At 44.7% G+C, this 23,399-nt stretch overlaps 1 protein-coding gene across 2 annotated transcripts in view; it reads right to left on the reverse strand.

Annotated features, from left to right (window-relative positions):
* Positions 1-13,267, reverse strand: part of GNG7 (guanine nucleotide binding protein (G protein), gamma 7) — a 140,489-nt gene extending 127,222 nt beyond the window's left edge. Inside the window, exons 1-2 of one of the 2 annotated variants that reach the window (XM_015405500.1) lie at positions 13,192-13,254; positions 11,988-12,085 (exon numbers count right to left, since the gene is read on the reverse strand). The gene's annotated coding sequence lies outside the window, so the exon portion shown is untranslated. Of the gene's footprint in view, positions 1-11,987; positions 12,086-13,191 lie in introns of both variants that reach the window. The other variant, XM_015405501.1, reaches the window with a different exon arrangement.
* Between the last annotated feature and the right edge of the window lie 10,132 nt (positions 13,268-23,399).

Consider the following 23,399-nt stretch of genomic DNA (forward strand, 5'->3'; position numbering starts at 1 on the left):
AGTTTAATTTTACAAACCCACCTCAATGGCCTCATTCTACCCCTTCCTGAATGCTTCCAGTTTGATATGAATCAGTAACACCGCCACCCCTTTTTTCCAGGCAGCCCCCCAAGTGGTAGGCTGAAAATTCTATGAACTCTACACTACAGCAAGACACCTGGAGCTACCCAAATAACAAGGACAGCTCTGGCCACAGATACCATGAATGGGAAGGAAGGCTTAATCTGGATTAGCTGGCAATTAAATCCATATCAATGATATTAGCCCCACAAAAAGGGCTTGGTGGGATGCCATCACAGGGGTTCCAGCCACTAGCAGACTGCAGCAGGAGGGAAACAGCTCACAAATGTTGTGGTCTCCAAGACATTGAGTTTTCCTAATGTAGGGAAGTGGAAGCAGAGACAGAAAGAGACCCAGCTTTGGACATGTTCCCTCTCTCCATCAGAACAGCTTTTTTCCCTAATAGAGATGTGTTTAGTCTAAAGGAAGCCCTAAAGAATGTTACGTTCGGTGGATTAGGCAGAGGAAAATGGATTTCTGCATGCAACAGAGGACTCGCTATGGCATTGCTCACCAGTATAAACCCCAAATGCTCACATGCGCTCTCTGAGAAATAGGCCAGGCCAGATAATCTGTTATTAAACCAGCTCATACTTAACAATTTTAACTCCCAAGTTGGTGGTTTTATCAACACTGTCACATGGACACATGAAACTGCCTTATACTGAATCAGACCTTTGGTTCATCAAAGTCAGTACTGTCTACTCAGACTGGCAGCAACTGGATATACCGGGGATTGAACCTGGGATCTTCTACGTGCCAAGCAGATCCTCTGCCACTGGGCCACAGCTTCTCCCATGTCATCTTTCAGGCTGGGGAATGAGCTGAATTTTTCTTCCACAGAACTGAAGAAGGTGTGTATACAAAAACAGACCAAGAGTTCTACCGCATAGACCAGATGTCCATCTAGTCCTGCGGCCTGTTTTCCAAAGTGGTCAACTACATGTGCTGGAAGGCCCACAGCACAGGGACCAGTACCTTTGTGGCTGCCGTGATGGTAACCAGCTTTCAGAGATATGTGGCTTCTGCACAGCTAAATTCCAATCAGCCATCGAGACAACCAGTCATCGAAAGATCTCTCTTCCTTCCCATTGAATCTGTCCAGTTCTGTTATATATCCATCTAAGCTAACTGCCATCACTACATCTTGTGACAGTGAGTTCCACTTGATAATATGCACTTTGTAAAGAAAATATACACTGTCTTTTGTCTAACTGGAATCTATTGCTTATTAATTTTACAGGGTGCCCCTCCCCAAGTTTTGGTATTTTGAGAGATGTATTAAAAAGTTTCTATCTACTTTCTTCAGACTACACAGTTTATGCCGTTTAAACTTCCCATTGAAGAAACAGGTGCAGCAGGCTTTTTGTATTTTTTAAACCTACAAAACCTATCTAACCAAAGGCAACAACGGGACCAAAGATGTGAAGTTTCTCATCCTTAACATCTACTGTTCATTTCTAGCCTTGTTTCTGCTACACACAATGTGACTGAGTGATACTCAAACTTCCCTAAAGCCTTAACATCTCTCTGACATCACTTTTTCTTAATGTGGGGGGGGGGGAGGGAAGCAGACTTCAAAGGTAATGAATTTGTGTTTGGAAACAAATTGTGCTCTCCTTTCAAACAGCCCTCTAATGGCTCTGATTTACCACCCACCAAAACAGACATTTCTCCGAAAAACACACACACACCCCATGTAGGTAGCATCAGGAAACGTGGGGCAGAGGGGTAGAGTTTTTTTCCTACTCTGTGCAATCTCTAAGTTGCTTCAGATCAAGTGTAGTTTTGTCAGTAAATACAGAAGGGCATGGTTTAGCTAAAGTAGAAGGGGGGAAATGCTGATACAAATTAGTCTGGTTTTTGGAAGAAAAAAACAAAAGACAAAATTACCATTTTTGTTGTATTAAAACCTGCACTACAGATTTCACTGTTGTGCTAGGTCTTTAACAGAATATTTGAAGGTTGGGGGCAGGGAGACAGGGTGGCCTTGGGACCAAATACATTTTAAAATAACTAAGCCTGAAGATGGACCAAGAGTAATGCACAAAATGCCCACCGGGCTCCAGCCTCCCACACGACCCACCTTCCAACAGAGATTGCTTCTGCAGATGTTAAACCGCCAAGAATACACAACAGAAATACGTCTCTTGTCCCTCATAAAGGAAGATGAGAGCTCCTTAGAGGAGCTCTCAGAAATACTAGGGCACCAACAATGAATTAGTTTCTGCTACGATAGGCTCCATAATACGAGCACTGACTTCAGGATGGAGGAAGACTTAGGCTCCCATCAACAACAACAAAAAGGAACGGGAAGGATATTGTTTCCAATCTGTTTCTCCATCTACACATATGTTAAATAATCCTCACTTTTGTGCCAAACCATCAGAAGCTGACTTGTCTCAGACAGTGAACTAACTCTGGAGGCGCGACATGTAACTTTTCGCATTGAACCCTAGCAAGGATGGACGAAGTCACCTTTTTGTTTCCGCACACAAGTTATCGTGAATGGTTCTGATCCAACCCTTTTCACTGCCATTGCTCTCGATTTGCTTCTTTCAAAGCATTTCTAACTCGCCCTGTACTGTAATTAGGTCTTCAAACACAATACGCCGATTTAACAAACACCATGGAGAAATGCATACGTTTCCAAGGGAAAATTCAGCATCAGGAAAACGGAAACCTGTACAAAATCAAAGACAGGTTTGATGTGCAAAAGAGAGAAGCAGGAAATCAAAACAAGGGTATTTGAACCAAACTGGCAAGGCTGTGGCACTCAATCCCATCCCCAGACCTTAAACCGGGACAACAGAAACAAAAGGCTTGTAGCTTGTACCGCACCAGGCAGCGCCTTTCTCCGCCACAAGAAGCCTTCTTCCAAAGCAATGGGTTTGAAAAGCCTCTTGTGTTGGAGAAAGGAGCCGCTGTTAACTGAGCAGAGCAGGCGGATACATTTTTCAGTTGCTGTCTCAGTGCTCAGCTGTGCTCTTCCCTTTCAAAACGGGGGGGGGGGGGGAACCCTTAAGAAGTAATTCAGAAAAATGTCATTTCACACAAAACACAAAACTACAGTCTGCCACTATATGAATGAACCATGGGAGGGGGAATCAAAGCTGTATGTCCCCTTCTTCCCTTGAGAGTCCAAGCAAGCCAGCTATGGCTTGTGATAACCATGAAAACCATGATTGTCAATTCCAGTTTTAATGACAGTTTGCAGGAAAATGGCAAATCACGGTTTACCACACTGCATGCAATAGCAAAGACATTCTCCTGCAAAAGTATTTTGGTAATTGACTGGGCAAGAGGAGTGGAGCAAGCAACTGAGCTCAAAGTATGCCACCTCACCCTAACCCTAACTCACGCACCACCCCTGCTGGTTCACACAGCTGCCGACAGCATCCGAAACAAGCAAAATAAAACCACAGCGTCCCCAGGAACGCCCCTTGAAGTCCTAATACAGTTCAATCGCCGTGCTTCAGAAGCATTTCGGGATAACATGCAATCCCCCCCCCCAACTGGTAAAGAAAACGCCAAGTTCACTGCTTGATCATATCCCTTCAAGTCCAACGCTTCATTTGCTAAAAGTAGGTTGGAGGGTGTTAAGTTCATTAAGGGTCAAAGAACAAATGAAATAGCGAGCAAAGGCTCCTTTGGCAGAGCCCTACAGCCGGGCCTGGGAGTCAATGAGGGCTTTGTCCAGGAATTACATCCACGAGATCATCCTAAGATTGCTTGACGCTAATAAGTTAGCCCCACCCCTACCCTAAATATACTTCAACCATCACCAAGTCCATGAATTCTATCTTTGACAAGCAATGGACTTTCCCCAGACTTCTAAGAACTCATTAGAGGGTTCAGCAGAGATTCTGATCTTCTCTACAGCGTGGGGGGGGCATTCAATGCCGGAGTGTTATTCTGAGCAACAGTTCTAGAGCATGGACAAAGCCACCCTATAAAGCCACGCAAAAAGCCATCCTGTCCGTGTAGCCAAAACGCTGGCCAGAGCCTTGGAAGGGTTAACCAGTTTGTGCCACGGGGCCCACAGCACATGACAAGGCAGCAAGCTGGCCAGTTCTGACCTGCATTAGCATTTCGGCAAACAAAATGTGGGGAGGGGAAAGTCCATTTATTCCAGATTAAGATCTGCTTCCAAATTCCTCCTCCTCACAAAGGGAGCAAAAACACAGGGCTTCCTCTATGGCAGCGCTGCAGCTATGAGATCACTGTCACAGGGACTTCCACCACAAGGCTGCCTCAAGAGTTAAACAAACAAAAACATACTTGAATTTCTCTGGTTTTTAAACTGAGCTGCTGCCTTTTTATCGTAACGGCTGGCTTATTTTAAAATTTCCAAGTACCAACTTCATTGCTTCTGGCAGGAAGACCAGCACTAGAGAAGTGGTTAGAGCAAGGGTCCCCAACCTTTTGGAGCCTGCAAGCACCTCTGGAATTTTGAGAGGGGCTGGTGAGCAACACCCCAAAACGGCTGCCACAAGAGGCAGAGGGCAGCCAATAACAAACTGTGCCTTACGAAGTCCCCACCCACTTTCTAAAAAAGCTCAGTGGGTGCCAGGATACCCATCGACACCACGTTGGGGAACTGCCTGGGTTAGAGTGTTGGATCTGGGAGACCTGGGTATGCACAGTTTTATGTTGTTAGAAGCAGACTTAAGGATAGTTTTCCAGTGAAAGTCCGCCTCTAAATACATTAAACAAAGCAATGAAACCTGGAGTAGAGAGAATGGCATCACAACTCATCCACCTATCCCACGGGGCCAGACTTCAACTTTTTATAAAAATGGAGTTTTACAAGGCTCAGGATGCCACAAGCCAAAGAAACACATTGCTCAGTTCTGTCGGCAGCCCTCTAACGAATTTAATGAACTGCTCTGAAGAGAAATGCTAACAGGCTCATGTAGTTCCTCTTAATATTCTAGACTTCAAATGAGGAGGCTCCAGAAACGAGGGTATTGGCGTTAACAACCTATCACCTTGGTAACAAATGTTAGGAGAAGTGGTGAAAAATGGAAAGAGAAGAGAATGAGAATGAAATTTCCAGCCCAAATTCTCCAGGAGAGAATCTTGACCCAGGATGATTCCCAGTTTCTCCACCCAATCACTCCGACCCCAAAAATCCCCATTTCAATTTTTTCTCTCCCGTGTGGCTCAAACTTCCTATTCCTTATTTTCACTCCATTTTCTGTTTCTTCATGTCAAACTTCTCCTCAAAATGTATTCATTTTTCAAACCTCATTCGTGCTTTATAAATCAGCATTATTCGTGTATTATAGTATAGATGCCGTACAAACTGCAGATAAAAACAACTGTACCCTTTACAAATGAATCTAAAGAACCAAGAGCAAAAAGCAGAGACCCAAAAGAAGAGGCATGCTCACCCCTAATCTTAACAAGCCCAGATAGCCCAGGTTAACCCAATCAGATCTCAGAAACCAAGCAGGGCTGGCCCTGGTTAGTGTTTGGATGGGAGACCACCAAGGAAACCCAGAGACATTATGGAGAGACAGGGAATGGCAAACCACCCCTGAACATCTCTTGCCTTGAAGACCCTATGGCAGTGGTGGCGAACCTATGGCGTGGGTGCCAGAGGTGGCACTCAGAGCCCTCTCTGTGGGCACATGTGCCATCGCCCCAGCCAGGCCCAGACCATCATTAACGTGTCAAATTCTCTGCCAAATAATTTTAAGTAAATGAAAGCATTTGGGATTGCTTTCCTTATTTAGATTGGATCATCTTAAGTTAATGTATGAGTTGTTCTTTCTAAAGTAAAACCTCAGTATTTAGTATTCAGGTTAAATTGCGATAAATAAGTGGGTTTTGGGTCGCAGTTTGGGTACTCGGTCTCTAAAAGGGTCACCATCACTGCCCTATGGGATTGCCATAAGTTAACTGCAACTGGACAGCCAACAACAAAAAAATAAACAAGCTACTACCTGCACCTTAAAAATTCACACCACACACTGTTGGGGCAAACGCTATTACAGGGGTGGCCAAACTTGCTTAACGCAAGAGCCACACAGAATAAATGTCAGATGTTTGAGAGCTGCAAGATATGAACAAATATTACATGTTTTTACTGGGAAATGTGCAAATTTGCTTTTTATTAACAATAAATGAGACTGCCAAAAATAATATCAAAAGCAGTAAAAGCAGGTATTGATAATGATATTTATTTGTCCAATGATATTTGTTTGCTAATGATATTTGGCTTCCCCAGCCACCCTGCCAGGAGCTGCACAATATGTGTGAAAGAGCCGCATGCGGCTTCCGAGCCACAGTTTGGCCACCCCTGCACTATTACAAGCAAATAATTTAATGCATATATACCTGGAAACTACAAAGCACATCCCTGAACACCAGTTGAACTTTTGGGTGACTGAATTTAAACATTTTTGAAACACTTAAAAAAAAAGACATAGTGGAAAAGGGGAAGTGGCTGTGCATTCCATAAACATCATCCCTGCACTGATAAAACAAACTTAATTTAATAATTTAATTGCACAGCATTTTCACACTTTTCCAGAGGGCACATACAGCAACAGAACTGGCCACTCCCAGTTCTGCCCAAGATACTCCAAAAAAAGAAAGTGTTTGGCTTCAAAGAGATGGCAGCCTCCTTTTGTGTTGATACTCACCTGAACAGCTACAGAGGCTATTACACTTTTAGCAGTACGGAAGAGGGAGAAATCCACACATCCCAGAATTCCCCCTTCTATTATTATTTACTTGGAAGTGTTTTTTCGACTCGACCCCTCCACTATTTACAGTCTACAAGGTAGCCTACAAATTCCATCCAAAATACAACAAATTAGCAACACGCACACACACAAAGCTACCAGGCAAGGGTTTCTATACAATTATTAAAGTTTCCAGAACTCCATTGCCCTCCTTTTGCATTGAGCCATTCTCAATTAGCACCTTGGAAGAAAAGCTGATGTCCAAGCAAAGGAATAAGGTACAGAGCAGCCATGTTCAATCCTTACTTGAGGGCCTCTTCCAAACAGAAGGTTTGCTGAGCACCAGGAACACCAATCCAGCACACTGGCCACTCACTTTCTTGCCACCTACGCTACCCCAGAGGCATGTTATGAAAACACAGAACAGATAATGAACTGCTACAAGGAAGACGCAGCTGGTTCCTGGTCCTTCTCTCAGTTAAATTAATTTTTTTTCTTGGTACTGTGTGTGTGCGTGCGCTTGCGAGCCTGAAAATCATGGTGACTTCTGGTGACCCCTAGTGGGGCTAGGACATTTCAGAGAAGTGGCTTGAAATTATCTGCCTCTGCATCCCGGCCCTGGTATTCCTTGGAGGTCGCTCTTGCAAGTATTTGCACAAGATCAGGCTTTCCTGGGCTATCCAGGTCAGGGCAGTGGAATTAAATTTCTCACTGTGCCTTATTAACATGATTTTCCCATTATTCCATCTCTTTACATATTTAGTCCCCACAATAATTTGGGGGGGGGGGGTGACAGATAACTATGATGATTCTTGCTTTCTAGAGAGGCTCCTTCCCTAGTCAGACAATGGGGGGAGGAGCTTATCCTTGCCCCAGTTAGATGGGAGTTAAATCTTGCGGAATGCCTGAAGATATGCCGATTCTCCTTGCCAAGATGCTAGAGGAATGCATGATGGGCAGGGTATGCATGATGGATCAGGAAAGGAACAGACAGTCCTAAAAACCTGGGAGACCTTCCTATGGAGAGAGACAGGGGACCTCTGGGGCTAGATGAACCTCCGCAGTCTAGTGTATGATAGCTTAGAACATAACCGTCCCATAGCACTGGTTGCTGAGGTTCAGTGCTAAGAGAGCAGGAAACTGGTCTTCCAACTCCAAACTGGGCATTGCATAAAGGAGGGTACTTTTGCTTCACACTCACCACGCTGTTTCAGGAGAAGAAATTGGGAGGTGCCACACACCAGCTAGAGCAAGCTTTTATGGGCTTGAGCAGGCCAATTTCCCCATCTGTTATCTTCTCCCTGTTACCTCTTTAACCAGCCATCAACTGCCCTCCAGTATCTGTGGCTCAGAGAGAACAATGAGCATGCTCAGTCCTTGCCAGACAGTTTTTAGTTTTTTAAAAAAATTAAGGAATAGCAGTAGCAAACTAATAGTTTTCTGCATACCTGCTCAGTCCCTGTGCATGCAGAAATCTCAAGCTAGCGGGTAGCTCTGTTCTGCTACCCTACTTACTGATAGACGGGGGATCGGCACATTTGCTATCAGAAGGTGAGCTGCGAGCTGATACCAATTCCTCTCCCACAGGCCTGGCCAAAAGAGGAAACCTGCCTCCTTTCCTTGGTTATATATCAAGGAGTCAACATTTCAAAAAACGTTTTGAAGCCAGAGTGCTAAACATAACCTCAAAAAAAGGAGAAACAACAGATGTTACAAAGGAATATACTATATTTAGGTCAGCTTCCTATGCGAATTGTAAAACTTACAACAATTGGAACAGGGGAGGAATAAAGTCCCGTTACTCCAGGAACTAAGGAGAACATAAAGAAAATACTGTAAACAAATACCTATAATTAGCCATCCATCCATTTTCCTGATACCCCAGAATTATATTGAGTTACAGATTCAAATACAGACAAGTTGGCTGGTCCAAAACTCCTGGATTGCAAAAATTAAGACCTAAGTACTCTAAAAACAAAACTCTTTAATGTATGCCAGCTTCTTCAGAGAACTGAGCACCTACTCTGCCTCCAACTACAGCCCTTTGTTGACATAGCTTTGAACATACAAACACCTCGCAGATTAGAACACTTTCTCTAAATGACCATCTAACGCCTCCCTAAAGAGCACATAATAAGAGCCAACCTGGAACTAATCACAAAGTATTCCCCAACATAACCGTTGTACTCACAACTCCAATGCTAAAAACACCCCCGATCTTCAGTTTAATAACATTTTAAGCCCGCTTATTCAGTACACAGAGGTTTAGAATCAGTTATAACCCCACATCTCCAGATGGAACTGGCTCTCAACTAATTCCAGAAGAACCTACAACCTCAGATCATCTAAATGTTAGGAGTTGCCATTTTATTTTACTTAACACAACCCCTCGCCTCCGTCACTCTCCACTTCCTTTCTTGTGAAGGAATCCCTAACAACTTCCTTGTCCACAGCCAAAGTCAGGCTTCTAAAGTGCACTTTTTTCCTGCCAAGTCTCAGTTAACATACAGCGATCCATCATGAGGTTTTCAAGGCAGAAGACATTCAGAGGTGGTTTGCCAGTGCCTGACTCTGTGGTAGTGTCCCTAGACTTCCCTGGTGATCTCCCACCCAAATATTAACCAAGGCTGACATTGCTTAGCGTCCAAGATCTGACAAGATCAGGCCAGCCTGGGTTATCCAGGGCACACTCCACAACAACAAATGTTTCTTCCGTACCATCTGGGCACAGTTCAGACAGCTAACACCAAGCCCCAGTCCTGTACACGGATCCTCACTATACATGCGCCTGAAAAGGAGCAGCCTGCAATTATTGTTATTAATTTCATTTTAAAATGCTCCTACCGCACTTTTCCACTGCAATGTGGGACTCAAAAAGGCTTATAATCAATCCCACTAAAAAAACAAAAGACATAATAACATGTCATAGTGAGATGGGTCACCATCCTTTCCATAGAATCATGGAGTTGGAAGGGTTCTCCAGGGTCATCTAGACCAACCCCCTGCACAATGCAGGAAATTCACAAATACCTCCCACACACCCACGGACTACTGTTCCACGCCCAGAAGATGAGAAAAAACCTCCAGGATCTCCAGCCAAACTGGCCTGGAGAAAAATTGCTTCCTGACCCCAAACAAAGGTACACAGCATCAGGTACCATCAGGTACACAGCAGGGTAGGGCTGAATAGCTGGTTTTAATAAAAGTATAGGTTGCACACAAGATGCATTTTAAGGGTAAGCCTTAAAAATGTTACACATGAAATGCAGCACTGGGCTTAGCCACATTAGCCACAAACAGCCAAGACACCAGCACTGTGAGAGCCACCGTGGGGGTAGGCTTTGGCAGACCCAAGTTCAGATCTTGCCATGAAGTGACCTTGAGCCTGTCACACTCTCTGGACCTCCCTTACCTCAAAGGGTTTTTGTGAGGCTCAAACAGGGAAAGGAGAGTCATGTACACCATGCACCCTGAGATCTCAGGAAGAAAGGTGAGACAGAAATATGACAGGTCAGCCATTCCTTGGTGGTAATAAAAAAAAACTTCTCAAAATTTCCCTACATAGGTACAAAATCCATTTTTCAATAGGAAATCTCACACCTGTTCCATGCCTGCAATTTTTTCCCATGCACGTGGCTCACCTGACACACCTCATCAGCTTGTACAGAAAACCAAACACCTTTCGCTCACAACAGTTCCTGAATCCCAATGGCAAGATCACATCTGCTGTCCTTCACCAGCTCCACAAACCAAATCAATGAACCAAGTGACCAACACGGTATCCCCTCACAATGCCACTTAGAAGACCAGACCCTCTCTTCCACACTGACACTCTTCTAAGCCTTCCCTCCCCAGGGGAAGCTTCTGTGGTTTTCCAAGGAAGTGGGCACTAGCCCACAAAAGACTGATATAGTATCATCTGCTATGGAGAGGAGGAGGAGGAGATTGGATTTACACCCTGCCCTTCAATACCCAAAGGAGTCTCAGAGCGGCTTACAAACTCCTTTCCCTTCCCCTCCCCACAACAGACACCCTGTGAGGTAGGTGTGGCTGAGAGAGCTCTTGACAGAAACTGCTCTTTTTCAAGAACAGCTGTGCCAGAACTATGGCTTGCCCAAGGTCATCCAGCCAGGTGCAAGTGGAGGAGTGGGGAATTAAACCCGGTTCTCCCAGATTAGAGTCCTCGCACTTAACCACTACACCAAATGCCCAGAAGGGTGGTTTAAATTTAATCTCTGCAGCAAACTAGCCAGGTGATCTCCAGAAACTTACTCCCTCAACTGTCCCCACTGCATCTGGGGATCACAATGCCAACATATTTCACAGGTTTGCTGTGAGGATGACTGCAACACTGGGTGTGAAGTGCTGAAGCACAGTCAAGGGGTCAGAATGTCAGCGTAGGATTTGGAAGGCCCCGGTCAAATCCCTATTCTGCCATGGAAGCTTGTTGGATGACTTTGGACCAGTCACACACTCTCAGCCTAACCTACCTCACAGGATTGTTGTGAGGATAAAAATGAAAAAGGGGAGCTCATTGTAAGCCACTTTGGACCCCCCTCGGGGGGGAAAAGGGGGTATAAATGAAATAAAAACAAATAAGAAACACTAAGCATCTATTTATATTATTATATGTAAGACTAGATGCTAGTTATTATTACTATTTATTATTATTATTTATTAAACTTAATTAAATTTCTTTGACTTACCCATCCTCTCTGCATCTATTATCACCAATGTATAGTCACTACAGAAAAATCCAAGTTTTTGTTTTAAAAGGGCGTGATAGATCTCCTCTGCAAAGAGCTTACAATCACCATACTCACAACAGCTTCACATCTAGTACCCCCTTACTGCAACAGACCACCTTAAAACTCCACAGATGTTAAGTTATCCACTCCCAGGATAACTTAACCCACAAGGCACCTAGCTAAGGTTAACAGCTTAGCAACCCCTCTCTGTTCAGCCAGCTACCTCATGCATATAAGACTGACTGCAGCAACCCATCCCCTACCCTGTCTCATTGCAAAGGCCCAATGGGGTGAGTAGGCAGCAACGCATCAACCACGATCCCGCACACATAAACATTTGAACCACTATATATTTAGCCACTTTCACCCCCAAATTCCTTCTGACATTCACATAACTCTTTATTAACCATAAAGAGATTAAATAGCATACCCTTAATACCCCTCAAAGTACCCACATACAAACACATCTCCAGTACTGTCTCACCAGCTGGCTCCTCTTCATATCATAGCAGTTAAGAACCTGAGGCTAGAAGCCATGGGTGCAGTTCTTCAGGGTGAATCACTGTTCTTTCCGTATCCCTCCTAAAAGGAATGGAGGGGGATAATAATTCTGAGCTACCTTGCAGGGTTGCTGGGAGGAACTGGAGAAACACTAGAGAAATGCTCCATACAAGGACAGCAAAGGTACAGTCTGGACACAGGGATACATACACACACAGCGGTTGCTGCCCTCAAACACATAAAGGTGTAAGAAGAGCCCTACTGGACCCAAACAAAGGTGAGTCCCTCCATTCCAGCAACAGACAGCCAGATGATCTCAACCAAGGCACGGGCTGCTCCATCTCCTTAATATATGGTCATTCAGTAGCCTTGCAAACCATCAGGTAGGGCCTGGAAACCTCTCAGAATTACTAGTGATCTCCAGACTACAGAGACTGGTGAAAATGGCATTTTGAGAGGGTGGGTTATACACCACTAAGGTACATCCCCTCCTCAAACCTTCACTTCCCCATGATCCACCCCCAAACCACCAGGAGTTTCCCAACCTAGAGCTGGCAGCCCTATTCAGAGATAGACTGCCTCTGAATATGAAAGCTCCATTCACTGCCATAACTAGCTTTAGACTTCCTCCTCCATGGACTTGCCTGATCCTGGCTCCTTCCCCACCACAAAACAAAAGCATCTCTCCACCTCAGTGCAGCAAATTCCACAGGTGACCCCAGCCTCTGTGGTGTGCAGACCTTGACACCTACCTCACACCCCCAATTCATCCACACCACTTCAACAGCTAAGAATCTCCACACAACACTTTTTCTTTCTTCTGCCTATCCTGCGGCAATGAATTCCACAGGTTAACCCTCCCCGTATTGTGAAGAGTAGCCACGCCCCAACATTAAAGCCACGCCCTACTCAAAAGAAGCTCCTCCCATCCTTCCATTTAAGCCCATCCCCTTGCCACTTCTATTCTCTGCCGTTCTTTCACTAGCCCCTTTTGGACGTAAGTGTGTAAGGGGGGGGGATCAGGTGCCTCACACACACTCCCCGAGCCCCCACCAGCGCGGGGAGGGGCGAAGAGAAATCTTAACAGGCCGCTCCGTTCCCCCTTCACTCAAGGGCAGCCACGTGACTCAGGCCCCCACCGCCTCCCCCATTTAAAACCCCCCACACACACACACACCGCTTCTCACCCTCCTTCTTCCCGGCCGCCTCCGCCACCTCACTGCTTCTCTCGCTGCCGCTGCCGCTGCCGTGCAACCCAACCTGCAGCCAAACCCCGAACCGGGCAGGGCAGCCCCCTCCCCTCCTCCGTCAGGGATTAACCGACAGGCCACCTCAGCCAATCAGCGCCATGCGCCCCTCAGCGGCAAAGGCGGGGCCCAGACTCATCGACGAGGTTAGGTTGCGCGGCCCCCGTCTTCGCTAAGAAAGGGGGCCCTCGAGCTGAGGGGAGGAGGGAGAGTAGAGGAGGCGGCCAATCCGGGCGCTCGATTAAGCGAGAGGAAAAAAAGGCAGAGGCGGGGCCAGGAGGCTTATGCAAATATGAGTTTATTTTACTATGCATAAGACGTAATTACATTATTCATAAGCCTCTCTTTGAGGTGAGGGGACCGAAGGGGATAAAGGCGGGAAAACAAGGACATGCCTCAGAATTATAATAATAATTTTGTACAGGCTATCATTTATATTGAATTTATTCACTTGCTTGTTTAAAATATTTATATGCCACTTCTCAATTTCCTGGCTGAGGCGGATTACAACAACAACAACAACAACAAAAGTCATTAAAAATTTAAAATGCAAAATACAAAAGCAATCATACTAGCCACATAAAAGGAACATTAAGAACATTATGCAAATTAAATGCAATTGATTTACAGATACATTTATATAATTAAAAATTCGATCCCTTACATATATATGTAAAAATGCATATGGAGTGAATATATACATAAAGAATAGACAAAATCATACACATATATATGCATATCAGGTTTAGACAAATTTATATTCACCTTACTTATGCGTAACAATATTTTGCTTATACATCTCTCTATATATATAAAATTCACTGTACCTATATCAATTTCTACAAATTCTAACATGTTTATATATGTGTGGGTTTTGTTTATGGAATTATTTTAATTTTTGTCATTTTAAATTATATTTTTATTGCTTTACTTTATGTTGCTTTTACTTCATTGTTTCAGTTAAACATTGCTGGCAGATTTCTGGAGACTGCAGATATAAATCAAATATACCATTACTTTTTATGTTAGTGTGTGTGTGTCGTTGCAGCATAAATGTTCAATGTACATCTATACTGTTAAATATCACTTTGCTAATTGTTCAGTTTATATGCAGATATTAAAAGTAATCAGGCTTTGCCCACCAGTTTACAATATAGCATCGTATGAAGAGGGAAATTCATATGGTTTACCTGTGACCTATATAACTCTTTAAAGTATTAAATTAGTATGCAGTTGTACCCTAAGCTCATTCAGAAGAGGACAGTTTTTAATTAAGCTTTTTTGAACACCACACTAGGTTTTACAGTTCTCCTAGGAAGACCCATCATGATACTACAGGGAAATGTTGCACAGCAGTAAGGAATTAATCTTGTTCATAAAACAAAGAATTCTTCACCAAGCAACTATACCACGAAGTGACGAAGCTAAGAAATACAACAGACCCCCCCATGAAAACACATGAACACACATTAACAAAAATTAAGTCAACACAAAGGATAACATGCAGATCTTTTCAATCTCACTGATTTCCAAGGCAACACTTATTTGACCGTTTTACTAATCACTAGAAGTTAAGGGGGCTTCTCAACTGGATTGTGCCCTGCCCATATGGAGAAAATTATTCCAAACTTATTAATGTCTCCTCCCCTCTTAAACTCTCTCTATATAAAATTCACTGTACCTATACCAAATCTAACGTTTATATATGTGTGGGTTTTGTTTGTGGAATTATTTTAATTTTTGTAATTTTAAATTATATTTTTATTGCTTTACCCACCAGTTTACAATATAGCATCGTATGAAGAGGGAAATTCATATGGTTTACCTGTGACCTATATAACTCTTTAAAGTATTAAATTAGTATGCAGTTGTACCCTAAGCTCATTCAGAAGAGGACAGTTTTTAATTAAACTTTTTTGAATACCACACTAGGTTTTACAGTTCTCCAAGGAAGACCCATCATGATACTACAGGGAAATGTTGCACAGCAGTAAGGAATTAATCTTGTTCATAAAACAAAGAATTCTTCACCAAGCAACTATACCACGAAGTGACGAAGCTAAGAAATACAACAGACCCCCCCATGAAAACACATGAACACACATTAACAAAAATTAAGTCAACACAAAGGATAACATGCAGATCTTTTCAATCTCACTGATTTCCAAGGCAACACTTATTTGACCGTTTTACTAATCACTAGAAGTTAAGGGGGCTTCTCAACTGGATTGTGCCCTGCCCATATGGAGAAAATTATTCCAAACTTATTAATGTCTCCTCCCCTCTTAATAGAACGTCACATTTGCACTGCAAACAACTAGGGTTGCCAATCTCCAAGTAGGGCCTGGAGAGCTCCCAGAATTACAACTCATTATGAGGACCCCGCCTCCTCCTCTGGCTGAGTCCCCTTTGGTTAGTGGGGTCCCCATCTTATTTTGGGGTCCCCATCTTATTTTGGGGTCCCCATTTTGGGGTCCCCGTCTTATTTTGGACAACTGTTTTAATAGGCATCCCCTTTTACAGCCTAAATGCCATGGGGACCTGAAACTAAGGAGTCACATTAAGACGCCTGGGTTCTGCCATGACAGGAGAGGAAAGGGTGTGATGGCATCACATACTGGTTAAGTGCAATCTCCCCCAACTCAGGGTTCTCAAGAACAATAAGACTTCACTTCCTTCTCAATAACAAAAGACTTTTCAACACTGGGATATCCTGGCATATCCCAGAGGTGTCTGCCCAGCCCAAGGAAGTTGTTACTACATTAAACAATGCCCAGTTTCTCTTTTTTCCTTTTTTGATTCAATCAAGAAGGGCACTCAGGTCATTAATTACACTCAATTCTGTTTCAGGAGCTATCTTGACTCACCCCACTACTCTGCTCAGTGAACGGTGTTTTTTTGCAACCAATGCATTGGACAGACCTGCTGTCCTTACCTGAGCGGTGTGGCAAGGTACCACTCCATGGGGATCAACTGGATGTGCAATGCAATAGCTCCACTATCCATGAACATTCCATTTTTTTCAATGCAGTGCTCATTTTGTCTGTGTAGACCCACAGTACTTAGTTGTATCTTAAAAAAAATTAATCAAAAACTGGATTGAGGCAGCCATGCTAGAATATGAGATAGGGGGGGAAATGGTGCATAATACGGCTGTGTTTTGAACAGAGTTCTCTCCAGAATATACTGGAAGCAGAACAACAGACCTGCAATCATGGGGAGACTGAATGAAGAACAATGGGGCAGAATTAAATTACGTATAAGTTAAGGAAGTAAAAAAACCCTCATGATTCCCCTTCTAGAAATCAGTCAGTTTTTAATGTAGTCTGCAAAACAGAACTACAATTTTAATATCTTAAATAGATCTGTCTGTTATGTAGTATGGGAAATATGCAGAAGGAAATGGGATATGAAGTATTTGGTGACAGAAATAATATTTTAGAATAGACAGTGAGTTTTGGCAGGTGCCTTCTTGCCCTTTATTTATTTATTTATTTTATTTATTTATACCCCACTCTCCCTGCAATGCGGGCTCAGGGCGGCTTACATGGAGGCAACGCCAATATAAAACATAATTAAAACCATTTAAAATCCCAACAGTACAAAACATTTTTAACAAGTTATTGACTAAAGTGCTCTGGGTGTTCAACAGGGTATTTCACAGATGGCGTATTTCGACTATTCAGCATCATCTGCTCCAGGGAAAGGCTGATGTTCCCCCAGGTGAAGATGGAATAATGATGATGGTAGTGGCGGCTCCTACTCATACGCCTGGTGGAAGAGCTCCGTCTTACAAGCCCTGCAGAACTGTACAGGGTCCCGCAGGGCCCGGGTCTCCTCCGGGAGCTCGTTCCACCAGGTAGGAGCCGCCACCGAGAAAGCCCTGGCCCTGGTAGCGGCCAGCCTGGCCTCTTTGGGGCCTGGCATTGCCAGGAGATGTTGGGTCCCGGACCGAAGTGCTCACGGGGGAACATATGAGGAAAGGCGGTCCCTTTACACCATCAGCATCAGATCCATGACGTCTTCTATGGATCCACAACGCAGCGCTAAGTAGAGTTACACCCTTCAAAGCCCATTGAAATCAATGGGCTCAGAAAGCTGCAACTCTGTTTGAGATTGTACTCCTCGTTACCCTGTTCTCTTCTGAGGATGCTCAGAGGTCAGCTGTTATACTGACGTACCACATCTAGTGCTGGCTGTACGGTATGGTTCCCTACCATGGGATGATACATTGCCAAGATAGCCCTTGAACCTCTCTATAATCTTTTCACTTTGTATAGTAGAGCCAGCCTGGTGTAGTGGTTAGAGTGCTGGACTTGTGATCTGGGAGACTCACGTTCAAATCTCCACTCTGCCATGGAAGCTTGCTGGGTGATCTTGGACCAATCACTTTTTCGCAGCCTAACCTACCTTATAAGACTGTTGTTGTGAGGATAAAACAGAGGAGGGGAGAACAATGTTAAAAGCTGCTTTGGATCCCCCCATTAGGGAGAAAGCCAGGGTCTGTATAAGTTTTTTAAAAAACAGCATCAGGCCAATAGCCAATGTTGCGAACAGGCCTGGAGAAAAAGGTCCTGTCCCTTTAATAGAGTAGTAATGTGTGCAAATGGGCAGGTGAATCTTATTATGACCTGGAGGTAAATAACATCTCCAGGTAAATGACATCTGGCAAACCTTTATCAAAGAGACAACATATTTTCCCCCCCTCCATGGAGTTGGCAACCCTTCCAACAGGAGCAGAAACAGAAGTATTTGATATAATAGGAAAAGCAGTATTTTTAAAAAAATTAAAAATATTGATTTATTTATTTAAAGATAATTTTCTTTATTCTCATTTTCCATTGGGGGTGGGTGACACTATAAATATATTGGATTGGTGATTTTTTATTAAATATGGATGAGATAAATAGAGATAAAATAATAGATACCAGTATTCCAAACAATGAAGGCAGTCAGCCCCTGGACAAAAGCTGGAATTTTGTCAGTGGTTGCCAATGCAGCTGTTTTGATGCCTGGAAATCAGGCCAATAGCCAGGCAGTTTGTGACGAGGAGCGAATGGAAATCGATGCACAGCACCCAGGGTCTAAATGCAGCGTATTAAATATTAATATTAATTAAAAACTGTATTAAATTTTAATTCAACATTGATTTTTGCAAAGTGTAAAGACGAGCCCCTATCATTTGCTGGTCACTGGCCAAATCACCAAAAGGCAGGAGGATGCTAACTTTGTAGCAAGAACAGGGGCAGGATATGGATCTCAGGCTTTTATCTTGCAATTTTTTAAAAGGAAAAGCGGGCATTTCAGGGAAGGCTTTAGAATATATGCCTGAGGGGGCCAGGCTCCCCCCTGTGTCCATTACAGCCCTGCTGCCAATGGAATTTCTGAAAAGCAAAGCATATAATGAATTGGCAGAGAGATGCCAGGTCAGGGATCACTAATTACCTTATTATAGGCAAAGTTTAGGTCCTCACTGCAGCAGCAACAAATCTAGCTTGTATATATGTATATACTTCACACATTGAGAGCTTGATGCAACATACTGGTTAAAGGGCTACCAACCGAACTGAAGAAACCAAGGCTGCTCCGCTTCTCTGCTTTTACTAGATCTAGAGAAAACCAGCCTGTGAAGGGTTTTTTTCAGGGCACGGAACTAAAGATGATCCTCTGCTTATTGCTGCCGATCAAGCTACTGTTAGAACACGGCTGCAGGGGCTGATTCAGAAGTTGGCAACCCTAATTACCTGAAGGTGCTATTTTTGTGCCAGGGATCTCCTAGCTCAAAAGGCTTCTTTCAGCTCCAAGGTCTGTTTTTTAGCCAGTCACGTTCCCAGTCTCAGCCTCCTCCCCTGCTCTTTACAATATGGCCATAATCAGGGCTTTTTTTGTAGAAAAAGCCCAGCAGGGACTCATTAGCATAATAGGCCACACCCAACAGCAGAAACTCATTAGCATATTAGGCCACACCCCTGACGGCACAGCTCATTGGCATATTAGGCCACCCCCCCACGTTACCAGAAGTGTGGTTATCCAGCCACACCCACCTTTTGCTTCTTATTCTGTTTACCTTGTTTGTTGTCAAAACCCAGGGCCTTTTTTTGTAGCAGGAACTCCTTTGCATGTTAGGCCACACACCCCTAATGTAGCCAATCCTAATGAGTTTCTGCTGTTGGGCGTGGCCTATTATGCTAATGAGTTCCTGCTGGGCGTGGCCAGCTTGGGAGCCAGCCGGAACTCCGTTCCTGTGCGTTCCTGCCCAAAAATAGCCCTGGTAATAATATTATCCTGCCTTGTAGGGTTACTGCTGGGATTGCTGAAATAACATAAGTGAAGGACATTTTTATTTTGCCATCAGGTCATCACTGACATACAGCAATCCTGTGGGGTTTTCGAGGCAAGAGACCTTCAGAGGTGGTTTGCCGTTGCCTGGCTCTGTGTCACAAGCCTAGTCTTCCTTGGCGGTCTGAGTCTCCCATCCAAGTACCAAACAGAACTGATCCTACTTAGCTTCTGAGATCTGATGAGATCAGGCTAGTCTGAGCTATCCAGGTCAGGGCCGTGAAGGACGCAGAACAGGCAAAAACCATGCTTTGTTGTTATTATTATGGCCTGCAGGGACGCATCTGTTCCTAAGTTATGCACGAATAGTCCCACTTTGTGGTGGCCTCAATTCATAAGTGCCTGTTCAGCATTGGCTGAAGCAAATAAATCGGGATAGTTCCTTTACCAGTGGAAAAAACGTGTGCAGGTGAAGACACTCAGGACCGCCTGGCTTGGTTTGCTGCACCTGCACAAGTCAGGCACAGGTCCAACCTGGCTCCGTGTGCAGCTCTGGGAGAGGAATCCATTTCCCAGAGGCAAAAAGCATCTACCTACCCATCCGTTTAAATCTTGGCTTTCCTCCAAGGAGCTCGGGATGACAGACATGATCGTTTCCACCCGCCCATTGAGCTTCACAGGCAGGTGAGGACTTGAACTCCATGTACTGGGTCCAAAACTCTAACCACTGCACACCAGCAGACATGCATCACAGGTCAGCACAGCAGTTGCCGCCTTCTTGAGCGCTGGCTCAGGTCCTGCAGTTTTTCACGGCGGCCCAACCGGGCACACGGAAACGTTGCTGCCAAAGCTTTCCCCCCCCCAGCTTGGAGCTTAAGAGATGGAGGTGCCCAACCGGGCACATGGTAATGTTGCTGCCAAAGCTTTCCCCCCAGCTTGGAGCTTAAGAGATGGAGGAGGAAGTTATCTCTTCAGTTTTCTGCACGTGCAGCTGCTGTTTAAAGCATGGGAGGAGGAGTGAGGCCATGGAGCTCAATGTGTTCTCCCTCCCACCCAGACCCAAAGAGACGAGAGACCCAGACAGCAAAGGGAATGGCCTTCGCAAGATAAAGCCTTAATTACAGCTTCACTGCTGAGCTCCTCTGTGGGTGCGGGAAAGCTTGCTTTTGCTAAATGGGACTTCCATTTTAAGTGACAGCCTGCCTCAGAGTACCGGTTGTCGGGTGAGGGGAGCAGGGAGACGGGGAGGGCCGGCGCCTCCACACTCCGCTCCCGAGCTTCCCAGAAGTATTTGCCTGGCTGCAGTTAGAAACAGGATGCTGGACTAGATGGACTCTTGGTCAGATCCAGCAGCAGAGCTCTTCTTATGTAAATGAGCAGCTGCAGGCAGGCGTGGGAAGGCACCCCTTTCTTTCCAAGGCCTTCTATTAAGCACTGGCTGGGAAAAAGAAACTGCTAACCCACAGCACCCTCCCCGTTCTTAAAGGCAATGCAAGTCCGGTTTCGCTTTTTGGTGCTGCGTGCCCCCTGCTGGCCAAGGACAGCTCCAACATGCAACACCCACCTGCAAGGCTCCAGTCTGTATAGCGACAATGCAGCACCTTGGACTGAATCCTGTCTGTTTTTCTGGTGTTTTCTGGTGGTGTTTTTTTTTTTTTTTGCCGTGCAGGGAGACTTCTGCTAACACAAGAGGCTCAAAAAAGCATTGGAACACATTCGTGGCCTCCAGGCCATTAACTCTCCTTGCCTTTCACAGCCCAGAAAACAGGAATGCTGTTTCTAAGGCAGGGTGTCCCCAACGTGGTGCCCGTGGGCACCATGGCACCCACAGGCACCTTTCCTGGTGCCTGCCGAGTGTTTTTAGAAAATGGGGTGGGGGCAGATGGGGCTTTTAAGCCCAGCAGGGGGGTTCTGACCAACCGCTGGAGATCTGACTGGCTGTGCAGATTTGTAAAAGAATGTTTTTGGCAGCGGCTGTCACCACAGCACAAGGGTCTCCACTGTGTGACTGAAGATAAGCTGTGTGTATGGCAAGAAAATGTTTTAAAACGATATGTCCATTTAAAAAAGGCATCCTATTAAACGTCACTCCCTTGTGTTTTGTGGTTGGTTCCACCTCCCATGGCAGCCATTTTGTGGTTGCGCCCACCACTCTGGGTCAGAAGGTGCCCAGAGGCTCAAAAAGGTTGGGGACCCCTGTTCTCAGGCATCTACCTCCCAAGTTAGTTTCAGACAGTAGAGCGGCAAAGGTAGGCGGAAGGTTTACTGCACTATACCCATGAACCACTGACCACTAGTATGCAACGGACAACTTAGAACCTGTTGGGATTCTTGTCCCAAACTGGGGGGGGGGGTGTCTTGGTGCGATCCTACAATTAACTTTCTATGTTCGTAAACCAGCATACAAAGCTCAGGGTTGCTTTTCCCAAATTAGCTAGGCCTTAACTGTTTAGGGGAGTATTTAATTTATTTCAGAAAACGTTTACCCGAACCTGCTCACAACACCGTCAAGCAGATAAAAACTAAAACAATAAAAAGCCACGAGTAAAACAGCAATTAAAACCAGCAACAACCAATTAAAACAGCAGCAATACACAAAACAGCTTACAAAATAGCTGTCCATAAAAGCTGTTTTTAGAAAAATCTCATAAAATCAGCAGTATATCAGTAATCAACAAGAAAAAATCTTAAGAGTAGAAACCAATAGGTCAGGTGAAGAAGAGATTGGATTTATACCCCACCCTTCCCTACACAAAGGAGTCTCAGAGGGGCTTACAAACTCCTTCCCCTTCCCCTCTCCACAACAGACACCCTGTGAGGTAGGTGGGGCTGAGAGAGCTCTGAGAGAACTGCTCTTTCAAGAACAGCTCTGACAGAACTGGTCATCCAGCAGCTGCAAGTGGAGGCATGGGGAATCAAACCCGGTTCTCCCAGAATAGAGTCCACGCACTTAACCACTACACCAAACATCATCTGCCCTCCAGTAGGAAATAGTTTTGACCCCCTTCCCAGAAGGTCAGAAGTGATGGGGCAAAGCTAATTTCCCGGGGCAGAAGGGAACCCACAATATGGGCACCATCAGTGTGGAAAAAATAACTTTGCTTTGTGTGTTCACTGACCTCAGCTGTCTCACCAAAGGCAAATGTATTAGCTACTCAAAACAGTAAGAGTTTCCAAGTGCCACAAACCCAGTTCTGACAGATTAATAGGGAGCCGTGACCTGTGCTTTTCATTCACAAAGGGCCCCTTTGCAAATTACAAAATCTCATCAGGTGCAATATGTTTAAAGCAGAGATTATTGTGTGCCAATCAGACCCTTGATTACTTTGTTCTGTGGGCAGATGCTGGGAAGCTAGGATTGGCCACGGCTACCCGACACACGCACACAAAGCAAAAGGCCTGTGTATTCTATGATGCTCCTTACTATCTGTTCGATACTATCTGGTTTCCTTCTCAGAAAAGGAGCTGCATTGAACATCTGAAAATTTGGGCGGGGGGGTCTTTTGAAGAAGCTGTGAGCTTCAAGAGAAAGACGGAGGCTGGCTTGAAAATCCATCAGCTGCCCACTGCTGCCATTAAGAATTATTTTCAATATATGGCCACAATAAAGCAGAGAGCTCAGGCACAGGACATCTGTCCTCACATGGTGATGAACGTGCCGTGTTTTCCACGGCCCTGTCCTGAATACGTTCACCCGTTTATGTGGATGTTTAGAGAAGTCTGTGTCATACCCTGGTAAATCCGCCTTACCTGTTGGGGAAAAGCTCTTGCTTTGAGCGTTATTACCTGCCGAGCATTATCACCTGCCGAGTTTTCAGCCATTTGCTTTTTCAGGTTTCAGGTCTTTCTTTTTTAAAAAAAACTAAGCC

Source organism: Gekko japonicus, unplaced genomic scaffold, assembly GCF_001447785.1.
Source record: "Gekko japonicus isolate JY-2015 unplaced genomic scaffold, Gekko_japonicus_V1.1 scaffold2312, whole genome shotgun sequence".
In the NCBI taxonomy this organism is placed as follows: Eukaryota; Metazoa; Chordata; class Lepidosauria; order Squamata; family Gekkonidae; genus Gekko; species Gekko japonicus.